Below are 23,114 nucleotides of genomic sequence, written 5' to 3' on the forward strand. Positions count from 1 at the left end.
CAAGGAAGCAGTTTGGTTGCAGAGATTGTGTTCAAGTATGGGGTTAGTACAGGGAGCTATAAGAATAGACTGTGACAGCCAAAGTGCAATTTTCTTGGAAAAGAACCCTGCTTATCATTCAAAGACAAAGCACATTGATGTTCAGTATCACTTTGTGAGGGATATGATAGAAGACAGAAAGGTGTTGCTGGTAAAGGTGGACACTTTGAAGAATACTGCAGATGCATTGACAAAATCTGTGAGCTTTGAGAAGTTCTCTTGGTGTAGAGAAGCAATGGGAATCTCAGGGCTGAAAAAATGACTAAGCTCTCCTGTGGCCCCCTGTGGAAAGAAAACAACAAGTGGGAGATTGTTGGGTTGTGTTATATTCTTTCCACGTAGTTAATAGGGGGTTTGAAGGGCACCCGTAACCCCACTTTATGGGGTCCGGGGCAACACCCCGGAAAATTTTGGTTTTGGACCATATGTTAGGTTGGGCGGACCCACCTATGGTTTTGTGCATGATTTTCGCACATGTTTTTTGGACGCGATGGTTTTCGGTCCATGGTATTGGACGCGATGGTTTTCGGTCCATGGTATTGGATGCTTCGACATGTATAAATATGTATTGTAACATTGAAAGGAACATAATGAAAAATCAAGCTGGTAGTCCCGGTTTTGGGATCCAGGGAAAAAATCTCTGTGCATATGTGTTTTATGGCTTATGCTCTCGCATTGTTTATTTTATTTGTTTAAGAATTCGTATGCAGGTAATTTCTGTACAGGGTTAAAACCTACATATATATCTAGATAGATATACAGATATATATACGTGTCTAAGCATCCATAAACCCTAGTACATTAACCCTAGATTAGAATATAACCGTAGTTCCCTTGACTGGATCTACAAAATATCAAGGACAGAAAACCATCATGCCTAGAACCATAAGAAGGTCCGCCCACCTAATATAGGGTCCAAAAAAAATTTCCTAGGGTGCTGCCCTAGACCCTATGTAGGGGGGCTACCATCCCCCTGCATACCCCCCGACAGGGGTGGCAACTGCCCCCCCTGTGACCCCCGACAAGGGTGGCAACTGCCCCCCCCGTGACCCCCCGATAGGGGTGGCAACTGCCCCCCTCTGTGACCCCCCGAAAATGCCCCAAGCAACGTACAGGGGGGCCGTGCGTGGGGTAGTCATCGAAAGAATATAACATAACCCAACATTCTCCCGCTTGTTTTTTTCTTTCCATAAGAGAGCATAATCATTGATCCAGCCCCTGGAACGCCCATTGTTTCTCTGCACCAAGGGAACTTCTCAGTGCTCACAGACTTTGTCAATGCATCTATAGTTTTCAGCAAAGTGTCCACCTTTACCAACAACACCTTTTTGTCCTCAACCATATCCCTCAAAAAGTGATATTGAACATCAATGTGCTTTGTCTTTGAATGATAAGAAAGGTTCTCTACCAAGAAAATTACACTTTGGCTGTCACAGTCTATCCTTATAGCTCACTATACTAACCACATACTTGAACACAATCTCTGCAACCAAACTGTTACCTTGCTTGCATGAGTGGCTGCCATGTATTCTACCTCTGTAGTTGAAAGTTCCACTATAGATTGTCTCTTACTCATCCAACAAACTGCAACTCCAAATAGGTTAAACACATACCCACTTGTAGATCTTCTCTGATCAAGATCTCTAGCCTGGTTTGCATCAACAAAGCCATGGATGTCCAAAATTTAATCCATTCTTGGTCTTCCTTAGTAGCACAAACCACTATCTATGGGGAGTGAAGTGAAAGGATGCACCTAAGTCAATCAACCATTCCTCATGATCTACATGTGTACTTGAAGAAGAAGCCAAGTACACATCCCACCTTCATCTGAGGTGGTTTTCATCTCTGTGGAAGAAACATCATAAGATCCATTTCCTTTCTCAGGAGCTTTAGATTTAGAGTCCCTTTTGAAGTTCCCTTCCTTTTTGCATTTCCAACACACATTTACAAGTTTTCATGGAGATTTAGATCTCCCACTCGAGGACTTATTTTTGCTTCTATTTTGGGACTATCCTCATACAGACAAGGTATCACCATTCTGGCCCTCCATGTTTTTCCGTCTCATCTCCTCCGATAGAAAGGATAAAACTATTTCATCAAACAGCAAGGCAGTTGCATTGCTACCTATTGCAACAACCAAAATATCCCACGAATCTATTAGAGAACACAACAAAGGGATGCACTTATATTCATCTCAGTTTTTAATATCAACATATAATAACTAGCTTACCACAATATTAAATGTGTTCAGATGCTCTGTCACCGAGTCTCCATCTTTCATCCTCAGGTTATAGAGCCTTTTCCGTAGGAACAATTTATTCACTAGAGACTTAGATTGGTACAAAGTCCCTAACTTGTCCCACAAAGCCTTCACCAAAGCTTCCCCTGATACATTCAGCAATATTGAATCTAAGACACACAATCATATTGTGCTCTTTGCCTTCCGATCTAACTTTTCCCAGTCTTCAGCTAACATTGTTGTTGGTTTAGTACCTAGATCTACCGCGATCCACTGATATTTATCCACCAGTAGATCCTCCTCCTTGAGTTTCCACAACTCAAAACTTTGACCATTAAATTTATTGATCTCTATATTTCCACTCCTCGCCATCTTCTTACACCACAAGAATCGATCCCACAGATCTCCAACTGAACAGGGTCTACCACTAGCCCAAGAAAAAACCCCTCAATAGCAAAGGCGTCCCCTTGAATCCAAAACAACTCTGATACCAAATCTAGGTTTTAACCTTGTACAAAAATTACCTGCATACGAATTCTAAAAACAGAAAATAAACAATGGTGAGAGCTTAAAACATAAAACAAATATACACAGGGATTTTCTTCTGGATCCCAAAACCGAGACTACCAGATTGATTTTTCATTATGTTCCTTTCAATGTTACAATATATATCTATATCTATATATCTATATCTATATATATATATATATATATATATATATATATATAGATAGATAGATAGATAGATAGATATACATGTCGAAGCATCCATAAACCCCAATCCATTAACCCTAGATTAGAACATAATTGTGTTTCCCTTGACTGGATGTACAAAATACCATGGACAGAAAACCATCATGACCCAAACCATGTGCGGAATCCATGCACAAAACCATAGGTAGTTCCACCCACCTAATATAGGGTCCAAAAAAAATTTCCTGGGGCATTGCCCTTGACCCTGTGTAGGGGGCCTACCGCTTTCCTGCATAACCCCCGACCCCCTTGTGACCCCCCCATGCATGGGGTAGTCATGGAAAGAATATAACACAACCCAACATAAACCTACTTGGAAGCACAACAATCCTATTGTGTGGACTCTAGAATTAGTCAAACATCTTGAAGGATCTAATTATAAGGTTTCAAGGGTTATTGATTGTTGGATTGATAATATCTTGGGTGGTTTCATAATTGAATTTGCAATTGATATATTTATGTCTTATAGCGAAGTTGAACACCGTTTCTTCAAAGCTCTGAGAGGCAAGTACCTAAAATCACTAAGGACCTGGATTAAAATGTTGTTGTGCAAAAAATGGATTATTCCTTTACATTAATGTTTAAGAGAGGTCAAATTGGATCTATTCAAAGTGGAAAGCGATTCAGAGTATATCTAGACAAATTCATCAAGAGTGAATACATTCCTTTATTAGGAGAGTCTGGAAGTAAAGAAGAAATAAGTAGCCCTAGTACGCCCAGAGGTGCGATGCAGTCAGTAGATCATGATAATTCTAGAATTCCACATCCATCCACTCCATCTCTACCTTCACCTCCACCTCTACCTCCACCTCCGCTAATTCAGTATGTCGAATACAGTGAAAATGCTTGTATTTAGGGGTCAGGGATCACAGGATCCCGATTAGTTTTGGTTCATCGCAGAGGCTGTGTTGAAAGAACAATAGGTCATGGATGATCCAATGAAGAAAGTGCCATTGGTTACAGTACTACAGGATAAAGAACTTACTTGGTACATCAGATATAGTACGACTCATTCGGCTACTTCGTTAGCTAACATGAAGGATGCACTGAATGCATAATTTAGGAAGCTGAAGTTGCAAGCTCAGTGTGTGACCGAAATAAAGGAGATCAAGTAGAGGGTTAACGAGTCTGCGTGGGATATAGATCAACCATTGAACTATCTATTGAGCCAAGCTAATCTTTAGATTTCAGATGAACAAACATAGGGAATGGTACATAGCTATGCTATTACCTCACTTAATATTGCCATTATCTCAGCAGAAGATTGGGTCTTAGACCGAAGCATTAGAGATCATGATGAAGCTAAAATATTTGTTGATCCAAGACACGAATATAGGAGTTCAATAGATCAAGTCGTAGCTAGCAAGCCTCCTTATGGTGTTGCAGGATTTAAAGAAGGGAAAGGAGGTTAAATCATAAACACATTCTAAAGTTTGGTGCATGAAGTGTAATATTGAAGGTCATCATAAAGATTAGTGCCTTGTATTCTAGGATTATATAACTGTGTGGGGTACCAAACAACTGAGGCCATAATCATCCACTAGATCAAGCACTGGTGCAAGTTCCTGGTGTAGCATCTCCCAAGTGTCAAGATAGCACTCGATAGATAATTGTTCTCTATTACAGAAGTTTGTACAGTCTCCAAAGAAACTCTTTTGTAACTTTTGTAGATTGGTTGGTCATGATGAAAGGAATTTTCAAAGCTATGAATTGATGATGGACAGGACTCTAATGTATATAATGTATACTGAAAATTGTTCATAGACTGATCAAGGCTCACTGATGAGCACTAGTATTGCAGCAAGAATGCTGCAACTCCTGGGGCTACCAACTTTACTTTATCAACTCGGGGTTCATACAAACTTGGAGGTGACAGTGCTCTATACACAAACATATGAAATGGATCCACTCTTTGTCACTACTGAGCTGGCGATAAACCACTAGGGTTTCTCAAACCGACCCTATATTGATTTAGAAGAAGTTTGATTACCAATGGAGAAAGAGGAATTTCACCCTAATTGAGAGAATTGAAATATTATCTACTGTAGTAATGAAAGACTTGGATAAATGCTTAAAACACACCACTCATCTAGCTATCTATTAAGAGATCTTGCTTCAGAAGAGTTTTGAGCTAACACACATGGAATGCTAACTATCCTAAGTATGCAATCTGATCTAATCAAACACTTTACTGCTGACATGCATATGAATGAACACAATAACCTTTTATTTTTGTCATTTTGGTGTAAAAATGAATGCTAATTCTTCTTGATTGTATGGCAAGTGGATTAGGTGTGGAGAGAGGTGGTTGTGAAGGGATAGATGGTTTGAGAGGCAAGCAGGGGTCTTCTTCTATCTCTCTTGATGCATTTTTCACAAATCTGCCTCAAAACAGGCCACTACATGGCATCCTACAAGATGTCCTAATGCACCTACAAGATCCCCTGTATTCCTACAGGATCAGGCTGAAAGAAAAAGGAGTGATTTAGACAATGGTATAGGGCTTAGGGAAGGTGATTGATGGAAGGAATAAGGCAAGGAAGTGGCTAGGACTTCCTCAGAACTCAAACCAAAATTTGTAGGATGGTTGGATTTGCTCAACAAGCATGGAAAGTTGGTATTATGAAATGATAACTCAATTTATGGATTTAGTGGCTTTTGGAGATTATGGATGGATGAGGTTAGGCTGGGGTTGCTAACATGAGATTCTTCCTGCACTCTTGAAACTCCTGCAATACACACATCACTAGCATTTACCCATAAATCATGTCAAAACAAGAAAGATCTCCATCAACATAAGAAAACAAAATTTCATCATTCATTTGCCTAGTTCATGCATGGAAATATTTGCAGCCTATTGTGAAACACCATGAAATCTAATACCAAGCTGGAGATATCAGAAATAACAACTACAACATATCCTTGAAAATTGAAAGATGCTAGCCTAATGAGAAGAAAACCCTAAATTTCATAAGAAATCAGAATTCTGTCTTTTTGGGGCTGAATGGGAGTTTTTTCTTCAAACCATGGTCTCTGAAGGGAGGAGTGAGGCAAGAACCACTCGTTATCATCCTTTTTTGTATTCTTTTATATCTTTAAAGATACTACTAAAGCTATGCACAAATGGGAGCAAAGTAATCAAATTCACTAATACTTGCAAAGAAATAATGCCAAAATTAATTCAAGAAGTAATCTATGAAATAACCTAAGCATACAAGTACAGTAGGAGGAACCTCTACTGTTAGGGTTGGGCCCTAACCCAAGAGCTTCAGCCCTCTGAGTCAACTTAGTGATGGATCAAGGAAATGCTCATTTTCATTAACATATCAAAAAATACATAACAATGTTTTTCCACAATCCTTCAACTCAAAAGTGCTTAGTTATATTGCATAAAAAATATGAATCCTAATGAGGCTCTAGGCCTCCTTATTTATACAACTAAAGTTTCCAACAACTTCCTTAAATCTAGGGAGGCTTGGCTCCCAATCTCAAGATGAACTGGTTCTTTAACTATCACTGGCTCAGCTGCCAATGATCTTCATGACCCAGTTGTTTGCAACTCCGAGCTAGTGTGATTTGATTGAAGGATATTCGAATGAGTGAGGATTTAATGAGGAAGATCCATCTCCTATAATCTCTCCTTCTTGTCTCATTCGAGTTCCTACACCTTAATTAGCCATAATTGCCATAATTTTCTCCCAAAAACCTGCAATCAATGCACATTAGACCACTAAACATAACATCTTACTTTTACTCATCTCATTAAGCAAAATATAATTAAAACATATAAGGAATTATGAGAAGATTTGACTTTAGTAAGCTTGGAGGTGTATTAAGGTCCATATATTTACCCAATGATGAGCCTCATCACTCACCTGCAGCTCGCGGAGGATTCCAAGGATGGGGAAGAGGAGGAGGAGGAGTAGCTGGAAGAGGTCAAGGCCAGATCATTTGCTACAACTGTGGAGAACCAAGGCACTTTTTGCGCATATGTCAGAATAACTCACCCTTCTTGTCAATATTTTCAACAATTTGATAATGTTATAGAAGATTTCCCAATATTAATAGAAAAGAAGTAGGAGAAGAAGAACCAATAGCCGACGTAGAATATTTAGATGATGAGATCCGAGTTGTGTGAATACGATCCCAATATCAACATAGCCACATGAAGTGGTATAACCATTGGTGAAGACAAGGTTGAAGGAAAACAACCAACATTAGATCTATGGTTTCGAAGAGCCGGTGAAAATAATGTTGGGTTTTATTTACATAGAGAAAAAGAGACATTCATGGAGGCAAGAAAAAGTTTTATGGACCTAGGTGCTTCTACTTCTAAGAATCAGATGCTGCTAGTCCCATGAAAGGAGAAACCTAAAGAAGTTACTGCGACGTAGGATTCAGATCCCAAGGTGTTAAAATCATCTCTGCAGATCTGCATGAAACTATTACTAGATCATAAGGCAATGGAAGGAATAAAAGAGATGATAGATATCCGTGCCATCAAGGATAAGCCATTAGTAGAACAATGCGTAGTCAATAAGGTTAAATGAAGAAAGAAGAGAACTGGTAGAGAGATGTGGTTGAAAACCTAGATTGGTGATTTAGAAATGGACCAGGTAATCCTAGACTTGGTCTCTGATGCTAGCATACTACCAAAGAAAATTTGGGAATGAATGGGGAAGCCTAATTTATAGTGGTCGCCAATTCAGTTGTGCATGGTGAACCAACAAAAGATAATTCCATTGGGTCACTTGCATGGAGTAACTGTAGATATTGAAGGCATAAGGGAAGTGGTAGATTTTGAAGTTATTGAGATAGTAGATGAAAATAATCCATACCCAACATTTCTTGGGATTGATTGAGCCTTCAACATAAATGCCATCATTAATTTAAAGAAGCAAAGCATGGTATTTGAAAAGAATGAGCTTTGCATGATTATTCGTTTGGATCCAGCAGAAGGTGCGTGATACAAATAACTAGTTTGAGATTATTATGAAGATAAAGACATTGAGCACATATATAAGCTAACTATGCGAAATGAATATTAGAACAATTCCACTACGGATGGAAGGATCAACTGGGAGAAGGACAGTTCCTACCAATTAGACTCAGATGAAGAGTTAGAAAATTGACAGAATCAATTGCATGAGGTCTCTATGTTGTGATGTAATCGACTTACAAAGTCGCTACACTATATATCTACTGAGGTACATAAGTTTCCTTATTATGATGGCTTCGATGATGTCAATATGTTTCTTGACCATTTTGAAAGGGACGTACCTAAGGATCATCGGTTCCAGTCCTTAGATCTAGCGTTAAGAGTTACACCTACAAGATGGTGGGGCATGCACAAGGATAATTTTACTAACTGGAAGGAATATCGTAGAATGATGTGACTAATATTTGGCTACGCAAACACCCGAATCACTGAAAAGTACACAGGAAAGGATGATCCATGCGAACATCTAGCTCGATGGACTAAGGCATGGGGTGTGTTAGCTTTGTTGGCGTTTGGCCCAAAAAAGGATCCAAAACACTCCCAAAGTCTCCAAAGTTTGCTTAAAATCATGAAAATATTTCCAATTATGCTCCAAAGCACTCCCTAAGTCTTCAAAAGTTCTTAAGATCATCCATCCATTGAAACAAGCAAGGGAGGAGAGCCCTTGGAAGGGTAGAAATACACTATCGGGAGGTTAAATTACTTCAAAATCATGAAAAAGCCCTTATCACACTCTTAAAACTTAAGAACACACAACTGTTGTTAGATTTGGCTGATCAACAGCCCAAATCTAAGTGGCAAATCACAAATCGATAGTCGCAGGCAGTGGCAATCGGAGCTGGACACTGCCGATCAGCGATCGCCGATGATCGCTATTGGCAGGTCGCATCAGCGGAAGTATCAGCGAAGGTATCAGTGCAAGTTGTGTGGAATGAGCGATAGCGATCACTAATTCAACATGGACTGTCAATCGCATGCGCAGATCGACAACCCACATTGGATTGGCGGATCACTATCGGAGGAAACTGAGGGGTAGCGCCTTTTGCATATACATATGGTGCGACCCGATAGCTAGACCCGATGGCATTATATAGGATGTTTTATAATATTTGAAGTCTGCAGAAAAGCCTTGTTTTAATGCATTTCTCGTGTATTTCGATATATAACGAAATACAGAGGAACCTTAGGGCAGCACCAATTGCGATAAGGGAAATACATAATTTTTGAAGTCCACCAAGGCAAATTTTTTCATGGTTTTTCACGTATTTCCAAATACAAGGAAAATACACAAGAGCAGGCGTTTTGCAGTTTGCAATGGCGACAAGGGCAGACCTGATAGAACACAAAGCCATGTTTAAGGACTTTCTGAGGTCTGAAAAAGACAGAGAGGGGTGGGAATTCTCAGCGTTGCTGTGTTTTCTGTTTAAAACAGAAATATACATTGTTTTCAACAGAGGTCCACAATAGGACAACATTGATCTGCTTTAACATAAAGCATGCATTGTTAAAACATAGAAAGAGCCACAACACACGCAGCTCCTCCCCAAACCGACATAGAGGCCAAGAATAGACAACGCAACACAGCCACAACAACAACTGATCATGGAGCATCAATAGTCTTACTAGCAAAACCACAATATTTGAATGCAGTTACTCTACTGTCAGAAGAATAATCCTCCAAGCCCATGCTTTCCTAGTCAGGGCATCAAACAGTTAAAGGGACAGAGAGGATATATTAAGACTTCGAGCCTCTTAGAGCTCAAAAGCATTGTAAACATGATATAAATAGCTGAGAGTAAGATGTAATAAGGGTTCAACTTCTGGAGACTAATGAGACTTTGCTACTCAAGCTTCTCATCTTCATTCATTAGTAATACAAGCTTATTTTGTTGTTATATGTTCAATGTTCATTTTCTCTTCTATTCTAAGCTTGCACTTGAATAGGTTGTTCATGTTTCTTTTGTGTCTAATGCTAGATAACTATCATCTTATCTATGCAGTTGATGAATTAGATTTGCAAGCTTCTTCATTGCCTATAGCTAGGCATTCATATGTGGTCATATATGCATCTGCCGATACAGTGAGTATTCCCTTTTGTTGCCTATAGCTAGCCATTCATTTATGTTTATGTATGCATCTGCTGGTATGGTCAATATTCTCCATCCATTCATTGAATCTACAAGTTATTGAGCATTAGTGGTCTAAAGCCTTGCAAGCTAAGGGTGTTCATGCATGTCTTGAGTAAAACATAGTTGAAATGGTTATTTGGATTGATCCAAACCATCATTTATTCCAATAGTTCAAAGAAAAATATTAAAGATTATATGTTACCAGGCATCTCCGATCTGCAACCTAGGAGAGTTTCTTGGAGTGATAACATAATTGGCACCGTTGTCGGGGGGAGGAAACTGAAGCTCAGCTTCCCTAGGAAATGAAATAGATCCAGCTTTGATGATAGACAAAGTCTGGGCACATTTTTGGTTGTAATCATCTATCTGGTGACTCTACTAGAGGCCGAACCTCTTGGCGACTCCACATCATAGTTCTGGTTCAGTTTGTGAGGCATACTTGGAGAAATCCTTAGAAATCATAAGTTGACCCAGTACCTGACCCTGAAAAAATCATCTAAGAGGGAAAGGTATTGTAGAAAGGAGCATCAGGTTCAGGTAAACCTAAACAATCTCCTATATCTCTTCAAGGAAGGCCTGCAATAGAACAAATACATGTTGAGAGTATAGCTTCTAATACTAGCAGCAAAAAAAAACTCTTAGAGATTCATAAAGCTCCTTATGCTTTATGGTTTCCTTTTGTTGTATGCCCAAAGGAAACCTCACCTCCTATCCATCATACTCCTTTAGTCTTGTCAGTCACTCCTCGGCCCCTTATCATTCTGACTGCCAGTACTCTTTTAGCCACCACAGCTATGGTAGGTCCACAAGCACCCACCAAAATGGAAAAAATCATAGCTGCTAGGTATGGACTTCTAATGCTTCCCACTCCTTTGAATGCTATGCCTACTAGAAAATATCAGAAGTATATGCCTAAGTTCACTAGGAATGAAGGTGTTTCAGCTGAAGAACATCTTGATCCATTCTATAGATATGCTAATAACTTGGAAATTAGTGAAGATGATGTCTGGATGAGAGTATTTGTCCAAAGCCTAGATGGAGAGGCTAGAAAATGGTTGAGGGAACTGACCCAAGCATCAATAATAGATATTGAGGCCTTAGATGATGCATTCATAAAGCATTGGGGGGATAAGAAAGATCTTCTTTACTACCACACTGATTTTGGGAACTTACAGAGGTAAAATGGTGAGCTGTTGTCTGATTTTAATAAGAGATTTAACCGCATGTACAACAACATACTAGCTAAAGTGAAACCCACCACTACCTCTACTAGACTCATCTATGCCAATGCCTTTGATTCTGACTTTTGTTTACTGTTGAGGGAGAGGCGATGTGCTTCTTTGGTTGATATGCAAGATTCAACCCTGGAAGTAGAATCAAACATCATGGCTGCAGAAAAGCTCAAAGGTAATGCTGATAGAAGGAGACAGAGGGGAAAACGTTCATCATCTTCAGATTCCAAGATCGATAAAATGGCCAAGATGATAGAGTCATTAGCCTCTAAAGTTTCCAAATTAAAGGTTGAGTAGCATTCTGGGAAAAGAAGGGTTTGTAATACCTTTGCTCCTCCAAATCCAAATCCATATACAAGGGCAAACGACTAGTTTCATATCTTGCAAAGAAACAAAGATGCCAATGAAGACCAAAGGGTGAAGACCCCTTTTCAAAATGCAGTCATGGAGGAAGAGCAGTTTGAAGAAGCTGATGAGATCCATTGTATGGAAGACAAAGGAAACGCCACTTTTTTAACCAAAGCTGCCTATGAGAAGTCATTATTCAATGACCAGATCAACTAAGAATGGGATGGTGAAGCTGTTCTACAAACTAAAGATCAACACCAATATAATCTGAGGTCTATGATGAATAATGTCAAGGAAACTCCTATTCATAAAGTTGTTGTCCCTGCAGAACAACAAGCTAATAAGAAAAAGCAACTAGCAGTTGATCCTATCATCCTCAAAGCTCTATCCATAGAGGTAAAAGGCCTTGACAAGTCCCCTTCTTCTTTCAATTTTCAATCAGAAATTCAGAAGCCAAGAATACCTATGCCTCTGATTGAACCAGTCAAGACTAAGTCCTTCAAGAAATCTATCCTTGAGGCTCTTGAGCCTAATGCCATCCAAGCTTCCACTGACAATGTAAATCTACACGATTACCAACCAACTATTATTCTCAGCCCAATGATTGAAAATTGTGAAGACAACTCCCCATCATTCTATGTTTCTCTCACTATTCATGATAAAATCCTTCATAATTTCCTTCTCGACACTAGAGCTAGCCATAATCCAATGCCCAAGGCTGCCATGGATAAGCTCGGTCTTGACATTACCAAGCCTTATCGGTTGGCCTCTATGCAGCTTTAAAAACCAGTTTGCCAGATCACAGAGGAAGAAGACCCACAGATTTGGGACATGTTCTTTGATGGGGATTTCTCTAAGGAAGCTGTAGGAACAGGTGAAGTCCTTGTGTCCCCCACAGAGGAATACATTGATTCATCTTTTATATTAACTTTTCAGGTCACAAATGACACAATAGAGTATAAAGCAGACCTTATTATTCAACAGGTGTACAAAACCTTCCAAGCAAAACATCCAAGGCTGAAAGCATACAGAGATGAGGTGAAATATAAACAATCTTTACTAGATAATGTCAAATGCTGGAAATTTTTTGAAGTATAGGATCAAATCAATAGGTTTTTGCAAGTCTTTAAAGAAATGGCCGATATGCACATTGACCAAGAGAAAGAAACCTTTCATAGAAAGGTAAAAAGGGTCAAATTTCAGTTTGGTGACTATTTTCTCAAGAGGAATGCATTAAAGTAAGGAGGAGATGTTTTTGATGGCCCATTCAATGGGCTGTTCTTCGAACTTTATTTCAGTTAAGTATTTCAAGCCTTGGTATTGTAAATATGTTGTTTTCAAGTTTTCATTTCATGCTAAATAGACTCCATGCCCAATGCAACACTAGGAGGAAGATTTGATCTTTTTTATTTATAGGAAAGGCATTGTTCTGTAGTTCTTGAAACCTCACAGGGAGGCTTTCATCCCCAGAAGGAGCCAATGTTAGCTTTGTTGGCGTTTGGCCCAAAAATGGATCCAAAACACTCCCAAAGTCTCCAAAGTTTGCTTAAAATCATGCAAATAGATCCAAATATGCTCCAAAGCACTCCCTAAGTCTTCAAAAGTGCTTAAGATCATCCATCGATCGAAACAAGTGAGGGAGGAGAGCCCTTGGAAGGGAAGAAATACACTATCGGGAGGCTAAATTACTTCAAAATCATGAAAAAACCCTTATCACAGGCTTAAAACTCAAGAACGCACAGCTTCCATTAGATCTGGCTGATCAATGGCCCAGATCTAAGTGGAAAATCACAAATCGGCTGTCGTAGGTAGTGGCAATTAGAGCTAGACACTGCCGATCAGAGATCGCAGATGATCGCTATTGGCAGGTCGCATCAGTGGAAGTATCGGTGAAGGTATCGACACAGGTTGTGTGGAATGAGCGATAGAAATCACCAATTCAACGTGGACCATCAATCACACGCACAAATCGATAGCCCACATCACATCGGTGGATTGCTATTGGAGGAAACCGAGGGGCGAGGCCTTTTACATATACATATGGTGCGACCCGATAGCCGAACCCGACGACATTATATAGGATGTTTTATAATATTTGAAGTCTGTGCCAAAGCCTTGTTTTAATTCATTTCTTGTGTATTTCGTTATATAACGAAATACAAAGGAACCTTGGGGCAATGCCAATTGCGATGAAGCCCAGACCAGAAAGGGTCCAGGAAGGGAAATACATAATTTTTGAAGTCTGCCAAGGCCGATTTTTTCATGGTTTTTAGTTTTTTTCATGTATTTCCAAATATAAGGAAAATACACAGGAGCAGGTGTTCTACTATTTGCAATGGTGACAAGGGTGGACCTGATAGAACACAAAGCATGTTTAAGGAATTTTGATGTCCGAAAAGACAAAGAGGGGTGGGAATTGTCAGCGTTGCTGTGTTTTCTGTTTAAAACATAAATATACATTGTTTTCAACAAAGGTCCATAGTAGGACAGTGTTGTTCTGCTTTAACAGAAAGCATGTATTGTTAAAACATAGAAAGATCCACAACATGCACAACTCCTCCCCAAACCGACATAGAGGCCGAGAATAGACAACATAACATAGCCACAACAACAACTAATCATGGAGCATCAATAGTCTTGCCAGCGCAGCCAAAATATCTGAATGCAATTACTCTGTTGTCAGAAGAATAATCCTCTAAGCCCATGCTTTCCTAGTCAGGGCATCAAATGGTTGAAGGGAAAAGAGGATAGATTAAGACTTCAAGCCTCTTAGAGCTCAGGAGCATTGTAAACATGATATAAATAGCTGAGAGTAAGATGTAATAAGGGTTCAACTTCTGGAGTCTAATGAGACTTTTCTACTCAAGCTTCTCATCTTCATTCATTAGTAATACAAGATTCTTTTGTTTTTATATGTTCAATGCTCATTTTCTCTTTTGTTTTAAGCTTGCACTTGAACAGGTTGTTCATGTTTGTTTTGTGTCTAATGCCAGATAATTGTCATCTTATCTGTGCATTGATGAATTAGATTTGCAGGCTTCTTTACTGCCTATAGCTAGCCATTCATATGTGGTCATATATGCATCTGCTAGTATAGTCAGTATTCTATTTTGCTTCCTGTAGCTAGCCATTCATTTATGTTTATGTATGCATCTGCTGGTATGGTCAGTATTCTCCATCCATTCATTGAATCTACAAATTATTGAGCATTAGTGGTCTAAAGCCTTGTAAGCTGAGGGTGTTCATGCATGTCTTGAGTAAAACATAGTTGAAATGGTTGTCTGGCTTGATCCAAACCATCATTTATTCTAATAGTTCAGAGAACAATATTGAAGATTATATGTTACTAGGCATCTCCGAGCTGCAACCTAGGAAAGTTTCCTAGAGTGATAACAGGGTGAGGTACCTCAACTAGTGTGGGTGCATATTTTTATCCATACCTTGGATGTTATCACAAGAAACTGGTATTTAGAAACGAAGTTGCAACATGGGACTACTAATTGGGATGAAATGAAAGAGAGTTTCTTGTTGACATGTAGTTTTGAAGACTCGTTCGAATGCATTGATGAAGTGCTTTAGGTGATTAAATCAACAATATTCCAAACACCCATAGTGCCTATCACTTGGATACAACCTGGCTGAAGTATGCAGCTACAACATGCTTTATAATGTTACAATGTTACTACGGAAGAAGGTGATGAGGATGCACAAAATATTAATATCCCTAAATAAGAGAGATGGAGTTGCTGGACTGGATGTGGAGATCCTTGATATCTCACAACCAGTGCACACAAAATAGGTAAATATTAGCTCTGAAGTAGAATCGAAATTCACGAACATTGGCGATTATTGGGATGAAGTCATAATGGATAAGGGCACTGAATTACTACGTGAATATCAGGACTTATTTCCAACTAAGTTCTTTGACTTGAAGGGGATGGTAGGAGATTTGGGTACGATGAAGATCAATCTAAAACCAGATGAAAAGCTAGTGGAGCAGCGGGCATATTGGTTGAATCCAAAATACAAGGAAAAAGTAAGAGAAGAAGTCAATAAGATGCTCATGGAAGGAATATTTGAGCTTGTAGAAGAATCATAATGGGTCAGTGCTATGGTGGTCTAGGAGAAGAAAATGAAGGGTGATATTAGGATCTATGTAGATCTGCAGAAGTTAAATGATGCATGTATACATGATCCATTTCCTATGCCTTTTACAGATGAAGTTTTAGAAAACGTTGGTGGGCGGGAATCTTATTCATTCATAGATGGATTTTTGGGATATTACCAAATTAAGATTGCGCTAGAAGATAGAAGCAAGACTACCTTCGCTATAGAATGGGGGTCTTTCCAATATACAGTCATGCCTTTTGGACTAAAAAATTCTCCTGCGATCTTCTCAAGAGTGGTAGTCACAACGTTCAAGGAATTCATTCATAAATTTTTGGAAGTCTACTTCGATGATTGGAAAATGTTTGAGCTAGTCAAGAAGAATGTCTCTAGTTTGCGCCTGATGTTGGTTACATGTATAAAGTATCATATTTAATTGAATTTGAAGAAATTCATTTTTTTGTACCTTATGGAATACTTTTGGGACATGTTGTCTGTAAGTAGGGATTTATGGTAGACTCTGCTAAGATTGTTGTAATTATAAATTTGGAGCCCCCTAGGAACGTCAAGGAGCTACGCATGACTTTGGGTCATACTGGGTACTACAGGAAGTTTATTAAGGTGTACATGTAGATCACTACGCCCATGGAGAAGTTTTTAAAGAAGGATACTACATTCTTGCTAGGATGATGACTATTAGAAGAGCTTGGATATTCTGAAGGAAAATATGGTTACGAGACCAATCCTAGTATTCACATATTAGAAGAAGGAATTTCATGTGCATGTAGATGTGTCTTGTATAGCATTGGAAGTTATCTCAACTCAACCAGCGGCAAGAGATATTGATCACCCGATTTCATTTTCCAGTCGAAAAATATGTAAGGAAAAGAGGAACTATTCAACCACAGAGCGAGAAGGATTGGCCATGGTTTATGCACTACAAAAATTGAGACACTATCTACTAGGTGCACACTTTAAAATGTACACAGACCATTCTGGTTTGAAGTACCTAGTAAATAAGGCTGTGTTGGGGGGGGGGTGGGATTTGTATATAGTTGCTTCTTTTCTAGGAGTATTATTTTGAAGTGATAGTTAAGCCCAGGAGATTGAATGTTGGACCTAATCACCTCTTTCAGATCGAGAATGGTGAAGATCCCACTAATATTGATGAAGGGTTACCTGACGCATAGATCTTTATTGTCATAGTTTCCGATGAGCATTTTGCAGACATTATTCATTTTTGAAGGCTATACGACAAAAAAAAAGAAGGAATTAGTTGTCAGGGCTGCATATTTTTCCGTGATTGCAGGACACTTATATAAGATGGGATTATATGAAGTTCTATGCCGATATGTGCCATAATATTAAAGACACGATATCCTAGCTGAAGCACATGGCGGTGTTGCTGGAGGACACTATGCAGACAAGGCAACTATGCAAAAGATTCTATGAGCAAGATTATGTTGGCATATGGTACATAAATATTATAAGGAATACTATAGTGCATGTGATGTGTGTAAAAGGACTGGGAGGCCATCGTGAAGGGATGAACTGCTATTAATCCACAAGTCACACTACAAGCATTTGAAAAATGAGCAATGTACTTTGTTGGATGTATTCAGCCATGAGGAAAGAAGACAGGAGCACGTTATATTATCACTGTGACAAAGTACTTAACCAGGCAGGCCGAGGCATAGCCTGTGAAGGATTTCTCGAAGATTCTGATGAGTGACAGAGGTTCACACTTCCTAAATGAGACAATTGCAGCTTTAACAGAAGAATTCCAGATGTACCATCAGAAGAGTACATTGTATCATCCCCAGGCGAATGGAATTATCGAAGCTTTCAATAAGATCTTGGAGAATTCTCTAACAAAGGTCTGCAATGTTAATAGGAATGATTGGGATGTGCACATACCAGTGGTTCTATGGGCATATAGGACAACCTGTAATAAATTGACTAGGAAAACACCATTTCAACTAGTTTATGGACAAGAAGGAGTGATGCTGATGGAATATATAGTGCCCAGCCTCAAAACCGTAACAATCACCAAGATGGCAGATCACGATGTAATGGAGGAATACCTAGGACAACTACTTGTGTTAGAGGAAGACCGTGTTTTGGCTAGCTTTCATCAGAAGGTGTAGAAAGCTAGAGAAAAGGTGTGGCATGATCGCCACATTAAGAAACATACTTTCAAGAATGGAGATTTGGTCTTGATGTATGACAACAAGTTTACCAAATTTCTAGGGAACTTTTATATGTATTGGCTAGGACCATATGTGATTAAGGATATTTCAGATGGTGGCGCAGTTTAGCTTGCGAAGTTGAATGGGGATGTGTTTCCCGACAGGATTAATGGGAGTAGATTAAAGGTTTACAGGGATGATCCCTGTTATGAAACCAGCTCAAGAAAAGATAGAAAAGAATGATCAACACCTTAGAATTCAGCCTCTTCGAGGGGGCAACCTCCTTTGCATTACATAAATGAACAATTCTTGGATGATACAAATGATAAAACCTCCTTTCTATATATAGGAGTCTAAGGAGTCACAATATAATCCAGCCGACCTAACAATAATAATATAAAGCCACAAAAATAACAATAGAGGGATTCTATGGGGCACAGAAATAACAATATGGGGGTAATAGGGGCACAACAATATAAATAAGGGGTATAACTACAATAGTAATGGGGTAATCACTAGTATTATAGGGACCCAACATGCCCCTCTCCTTCAAAAAAGTGTTGTCCTCAACGCTTGAGTAGTTCTGGATACTTCTGCATAAAATTCTCATCCTCCCATGTGGAATCTTCAGCGGATAAGTTCTTCCACTTGATAAGATACTCTGAAATTGATCGATTTCGTAGCTGTCGAGTTCTTGTTTCTGTGACTGCTTCCGGTTCCAATATAATTTTTCCTTCCTCGTCAAGTTCTGGCAATATTGTTTGAACTGGGAGCTTGTCCCCTATAACCTTCTTTAAACATGAAACATGGAAAACTGGGTGCAATCGAGAAGCTGCAGGAAGCTCCAATTTGTATGCCATAGTACCAATCTTTTGCAACACCTTGTACGGACCATAATACTTTGGTGATAATTTATTATCCTTCTTAGCTTGCTTTAGGGACATTTGCTTATATGGTTGTAGCCGTAGGAATACCCAATCACCTACATCAAAACTTCTTTCACTGCGATGTTGATCTGCCTGTTGTTTCATTCTATTTTGTGCCAACACGAGGTTATCCTTTAAGAGTTGGAGGACTTGTTGTTGATGTTCGATGTGATGTTCCACTGCCTGAACCTTAGAATTTTCTCTTAAATATGATGTGATGGATGGTGGTTGATACCCATAAAGTGCCATAAATGGGGTCATTTTTGTTGCTGTATGGAAGGAAGTGTTATACCACCATTCAGCCAGAGGCAACCATTTGACCCATTGTGTCTGTTTATCAGATACAAAGCAACGAAGATATCCTTCCAAACATTTGTTTACTATCTCAGTTTGCCCATCAGATTGAGGATGATAAGATGAGCTATGAGCTAACTGAGTACCAAGACAAGAAAATAATTCTGTCCAAAAATTTCCAGTGAAAATGGGATCTCTGTCACTTACAATAATCTTTGGGTTTCCATGTAGCTTTTGAACTGTTTCCATAAATGCAGTAGAAACTGTACTGGCTTTAAATGGATGTGATAATGCACAAAAGTGTGCATACTTGGTAAGTCTGTCAACTACCACCATGATGACACTCTTTCCCTCAGACTTGGGTAAACCTGTGATAAAATCCATTGAAACCTCCTCCCAACGTTGGCTTGGAATGGATAAAGGTTGTAATAGACCCGGTGTCTTAATTGTTTCAACTTTATTTTGTTGGCAAACCAAACATTCCGCCACAAACTTTTGAATATCTGATTTAAGGCCATCCCAAAAAAATTCCTTCTTAACCCTGTGGTAAGTTTTTAAAAATCCTGAGTGCCCTCCTAAGGGAGAAGTGTGCAATTCCATAAGAATCTTTTGTTTTAGCTGGGAATTCTTACAGAGGTATAAGCGATCTTTGTACCATAACGAATCATTTTGCCAGCTAAATGTATCAGAAGTACTGGAATCTTGTTGTAGCTTTCGAATAAGTGCCCACACTTCTTCGTCATTCTTCCATTCCTCCTTTGCTTCGTTTATCCAATCTGGTTGGATAATAGAAATGGCACACAACAATGCTTCCACATCCTCATCCTTTCTTGAGAGTGCATCTGCCACCACATTTTGCTTCCCTTTTTTGTAGATGATTTCAAAGTCATAACCCAACATCTTTGTGACCCACTTTTGTTGCTCTTCAGAGGATAATCTTTGTTCTAAAAAGTATTTAAGGCTATCATGATCCGTTTTTACCTTGAAGTGTCTTCCCATTAGGTAGGGTCGCCATTTCTTAAGTGCATGGAGTATTGCCAACATTTCCTTCTCATAAATAGCTTTGCTTAAAAACTTTCCCTTGATTGGACGACTTTCAAAAGCAATGGGTCTTTCATCTTGCATTAGAACAGCACCAATTCCATTTCCTGAAGCATCACATTCCACAATAAAGGTTTTTGTGAAGTCCGGTGTAGCTAAGACCGGTGCTTGGCACATTGCCTCTTTAAGATGTTAAAGGCCTTTGTTGCTTCCGGAGTCCATGAAAATGAATCTTTCTTCAATAATGTTGTTAGAGGTGCTGCTATTCTCCCATAATTCTTAACAAACTTGCGATAATACCCTGTCAACCCAAGAAATCCTCGCAGATGCTTTATGGATGTGGGGATTTTCCATTCCTTAATGGCTTTAATTTTGCTAGGGTCTACCTTAACTCCTTCATGAGATACAATATGACCCAAATATTCCACCTCCTGGACTCCAAAGAAACATTTGGATCTTTTTGCATATAATTGTTTCTCCTCCAATAGTTGTAGCACCCTGTCAACATGTTCAACATGATCCTTCCAAGACTTGCTGTAGATTAGTATATCATCAAAAAATACTAACACAAATTTTCTAAGGAATGGTTTGAAAATTGAATTCATCAAACCTTGAAATGTTGAAGGTGCATTGGTAAGGCCAAAAGGCATGACCAAAAATTCATAATGACCCTCATGAGTTCTAAATGCTGTTTTCGGAATGTCTTCAATCTTCATTCTGATTTGATGATATCCCGAACGAAGATCCAACTTGGTGAAGTAAATTGATCCATGCAATTCATCCAGTAATTCATCAATGACAGGAATGGGGAACTTATCTTTAATAGTGAGCTTGTTGAGCTCCCTATAATCTGGACACATGCGCCATGATCCATCCTTCTTGTGCACCAATACTACTGGAGCTGAGAAAGAACTTTGACTCGGTTGAATTATACCAGCCTCTAGCATTTCTGCAACCATACGTTCAATTTCACTTTTTTGGACATAGGGATATCTGTACGGCCTGATGTTTGGAGGAACACTTCCTGGAATCAGATGAATAGCATGATCATGATCACGCATAGGTGGGAGACCTTTGGGAGTCTCAAATACCTTGGAATGATTGTCCAGGACTTTTTGGAGATCTGGAGAAATAGATGATTCCAATGTGGAAACATCTAGCGAACATAATTGTGCAATTACACCTCTTTGCTCCTTTTTTAGAAGCTTTGTCATGCCATTAGAGCTGATTATCTTTCCTGGTTTCCCTGCAATACCCCTTAATTCAACTTCCTTTCCTTCCACAGAAAATTTCATGAAAAGTTCTTGAAAATTAAAAGCTATTGTACCCAAGGATTGTAGCCATTGGACTCCTAGTACAACATCAGCACCTCCCATTGGAATGGAAAGCATTGGGCTAGTCAATACATATTCTCCCATGGATAGCTTGATATTATGGCACTTTCCAGAACAATTTATTGTTCCTCCATTTGCAATCATCACTTGACACTCTGGTGCTGGATATAGGAAGCAATTCAATTCTTTTGCTACCTACAATGAATAAAATTGTGGGTGCTTCCTGAATCAATCAACACTATTACCTTTTTCTTCTTGATTTGTCCTTCTATCTTGATGGTTTGAGGAGTGGTAATTCCCGCCAATGCATTACAAGATATGGTCGGATTTATTTGTTCTTCATCTAGGCTTTGTTCCTGGAATATATCCTCTTCTTTTGACCTTTCTTGCTCCTTTTCTTCTTCCTCTTCACAATCTATGTAGAATAATTTCTTCTCAGCACACTTATGACCTTTTGTGTATTTGCTATCACAATTGTAACAAAGCCCTTTTGCTCTTTTTTCTTCCAATTGTTGTGGTGTCAACCTTGTAGGTTGTGGAAGACTATGGGCAACAACACTTCCATCTTTATAGTTGTGAATGGTATGCTTCCTAGTTGCCATAATTTTGCTTTCCATTTTTCTTGCTAACCTGAATGCCTTCTCTAATGAATCAGGTTCCCAAAGGCGCACATCATGTTGGATATTATCCTTTAAAGACCCTATGAACACATCAATCCTATGCTCCTCTGGAATATCTTTTACCCTTATGTTCAATTTTTGGAACTCCTCAATGTGCTCCATTATTGAACCCTTTTGTTTGAGACTTATCAATTGGCTAAAAAAAGTGTTGCTTTTTGTATCCTCATAATGTGCTATCAATTCTTCCGTAAAAATTGCCCAAGTGATAAATTGTTTACGAGAACAAAGCCATTGATACCATACAAACTGATTTGGTTCCAAATATAAAGTTGCCATACGTACCTTTTGTGTGTTTTGCACATTATTGAGATCGAAGAATTGCTCCATCTGTAATATCCATGTGGCGGGATCCTTGCCATCAAACTTCCTCATATCGATTTTTGGAACATGGTGAGTCTTCGATCCAACATTAGAGTCTATGGAATCATGATTAACATTTCTTTTGTTCTCATCATGAGTTTCCTTTAGTACTATTTCACCCTTAGTGACCATTTCTTGTAGCAACTTATTCATATTTATCTTCAATTCTTCCATCTTATCATCCATGCCATCAATTTTAGTGTCCATGCCATTCACCTTAGCTTCCATGCCATCCATCTTAGCTTCTACGCCTTTCTTTAAACAGTCCATCTTAGCTTCTACACCTTTCTTTAAACCATCCATCTTAGCTTCTACATCTTTCTTTAAACCCTCCATCTTAGATTCTGTTCCTTTTTGTGCAAGGGACAATTGTTGCACTTGGTCTTGTAATTTTGATATATCATGTTGCATTTCTTCCTCTTCTTCATGAGTCATGCTAGAGCT

Source organism: Pinus tabuliformis, chromosome 1_1, assembly GCF_031772625.1.
Source record: "Pinus tabuliformis cultivar Carrire ecotype Pingquan chromosome 1_1, CPIR1, whole genome shotgun sequence".
Taxonomy (NCBI): domain Eukaryota; kingdom Viridiplantae; phylum Streptophyta; class Pinopsida; order Pinales; family Pinaceae; genus Pinus; species Pinus tabuliformis.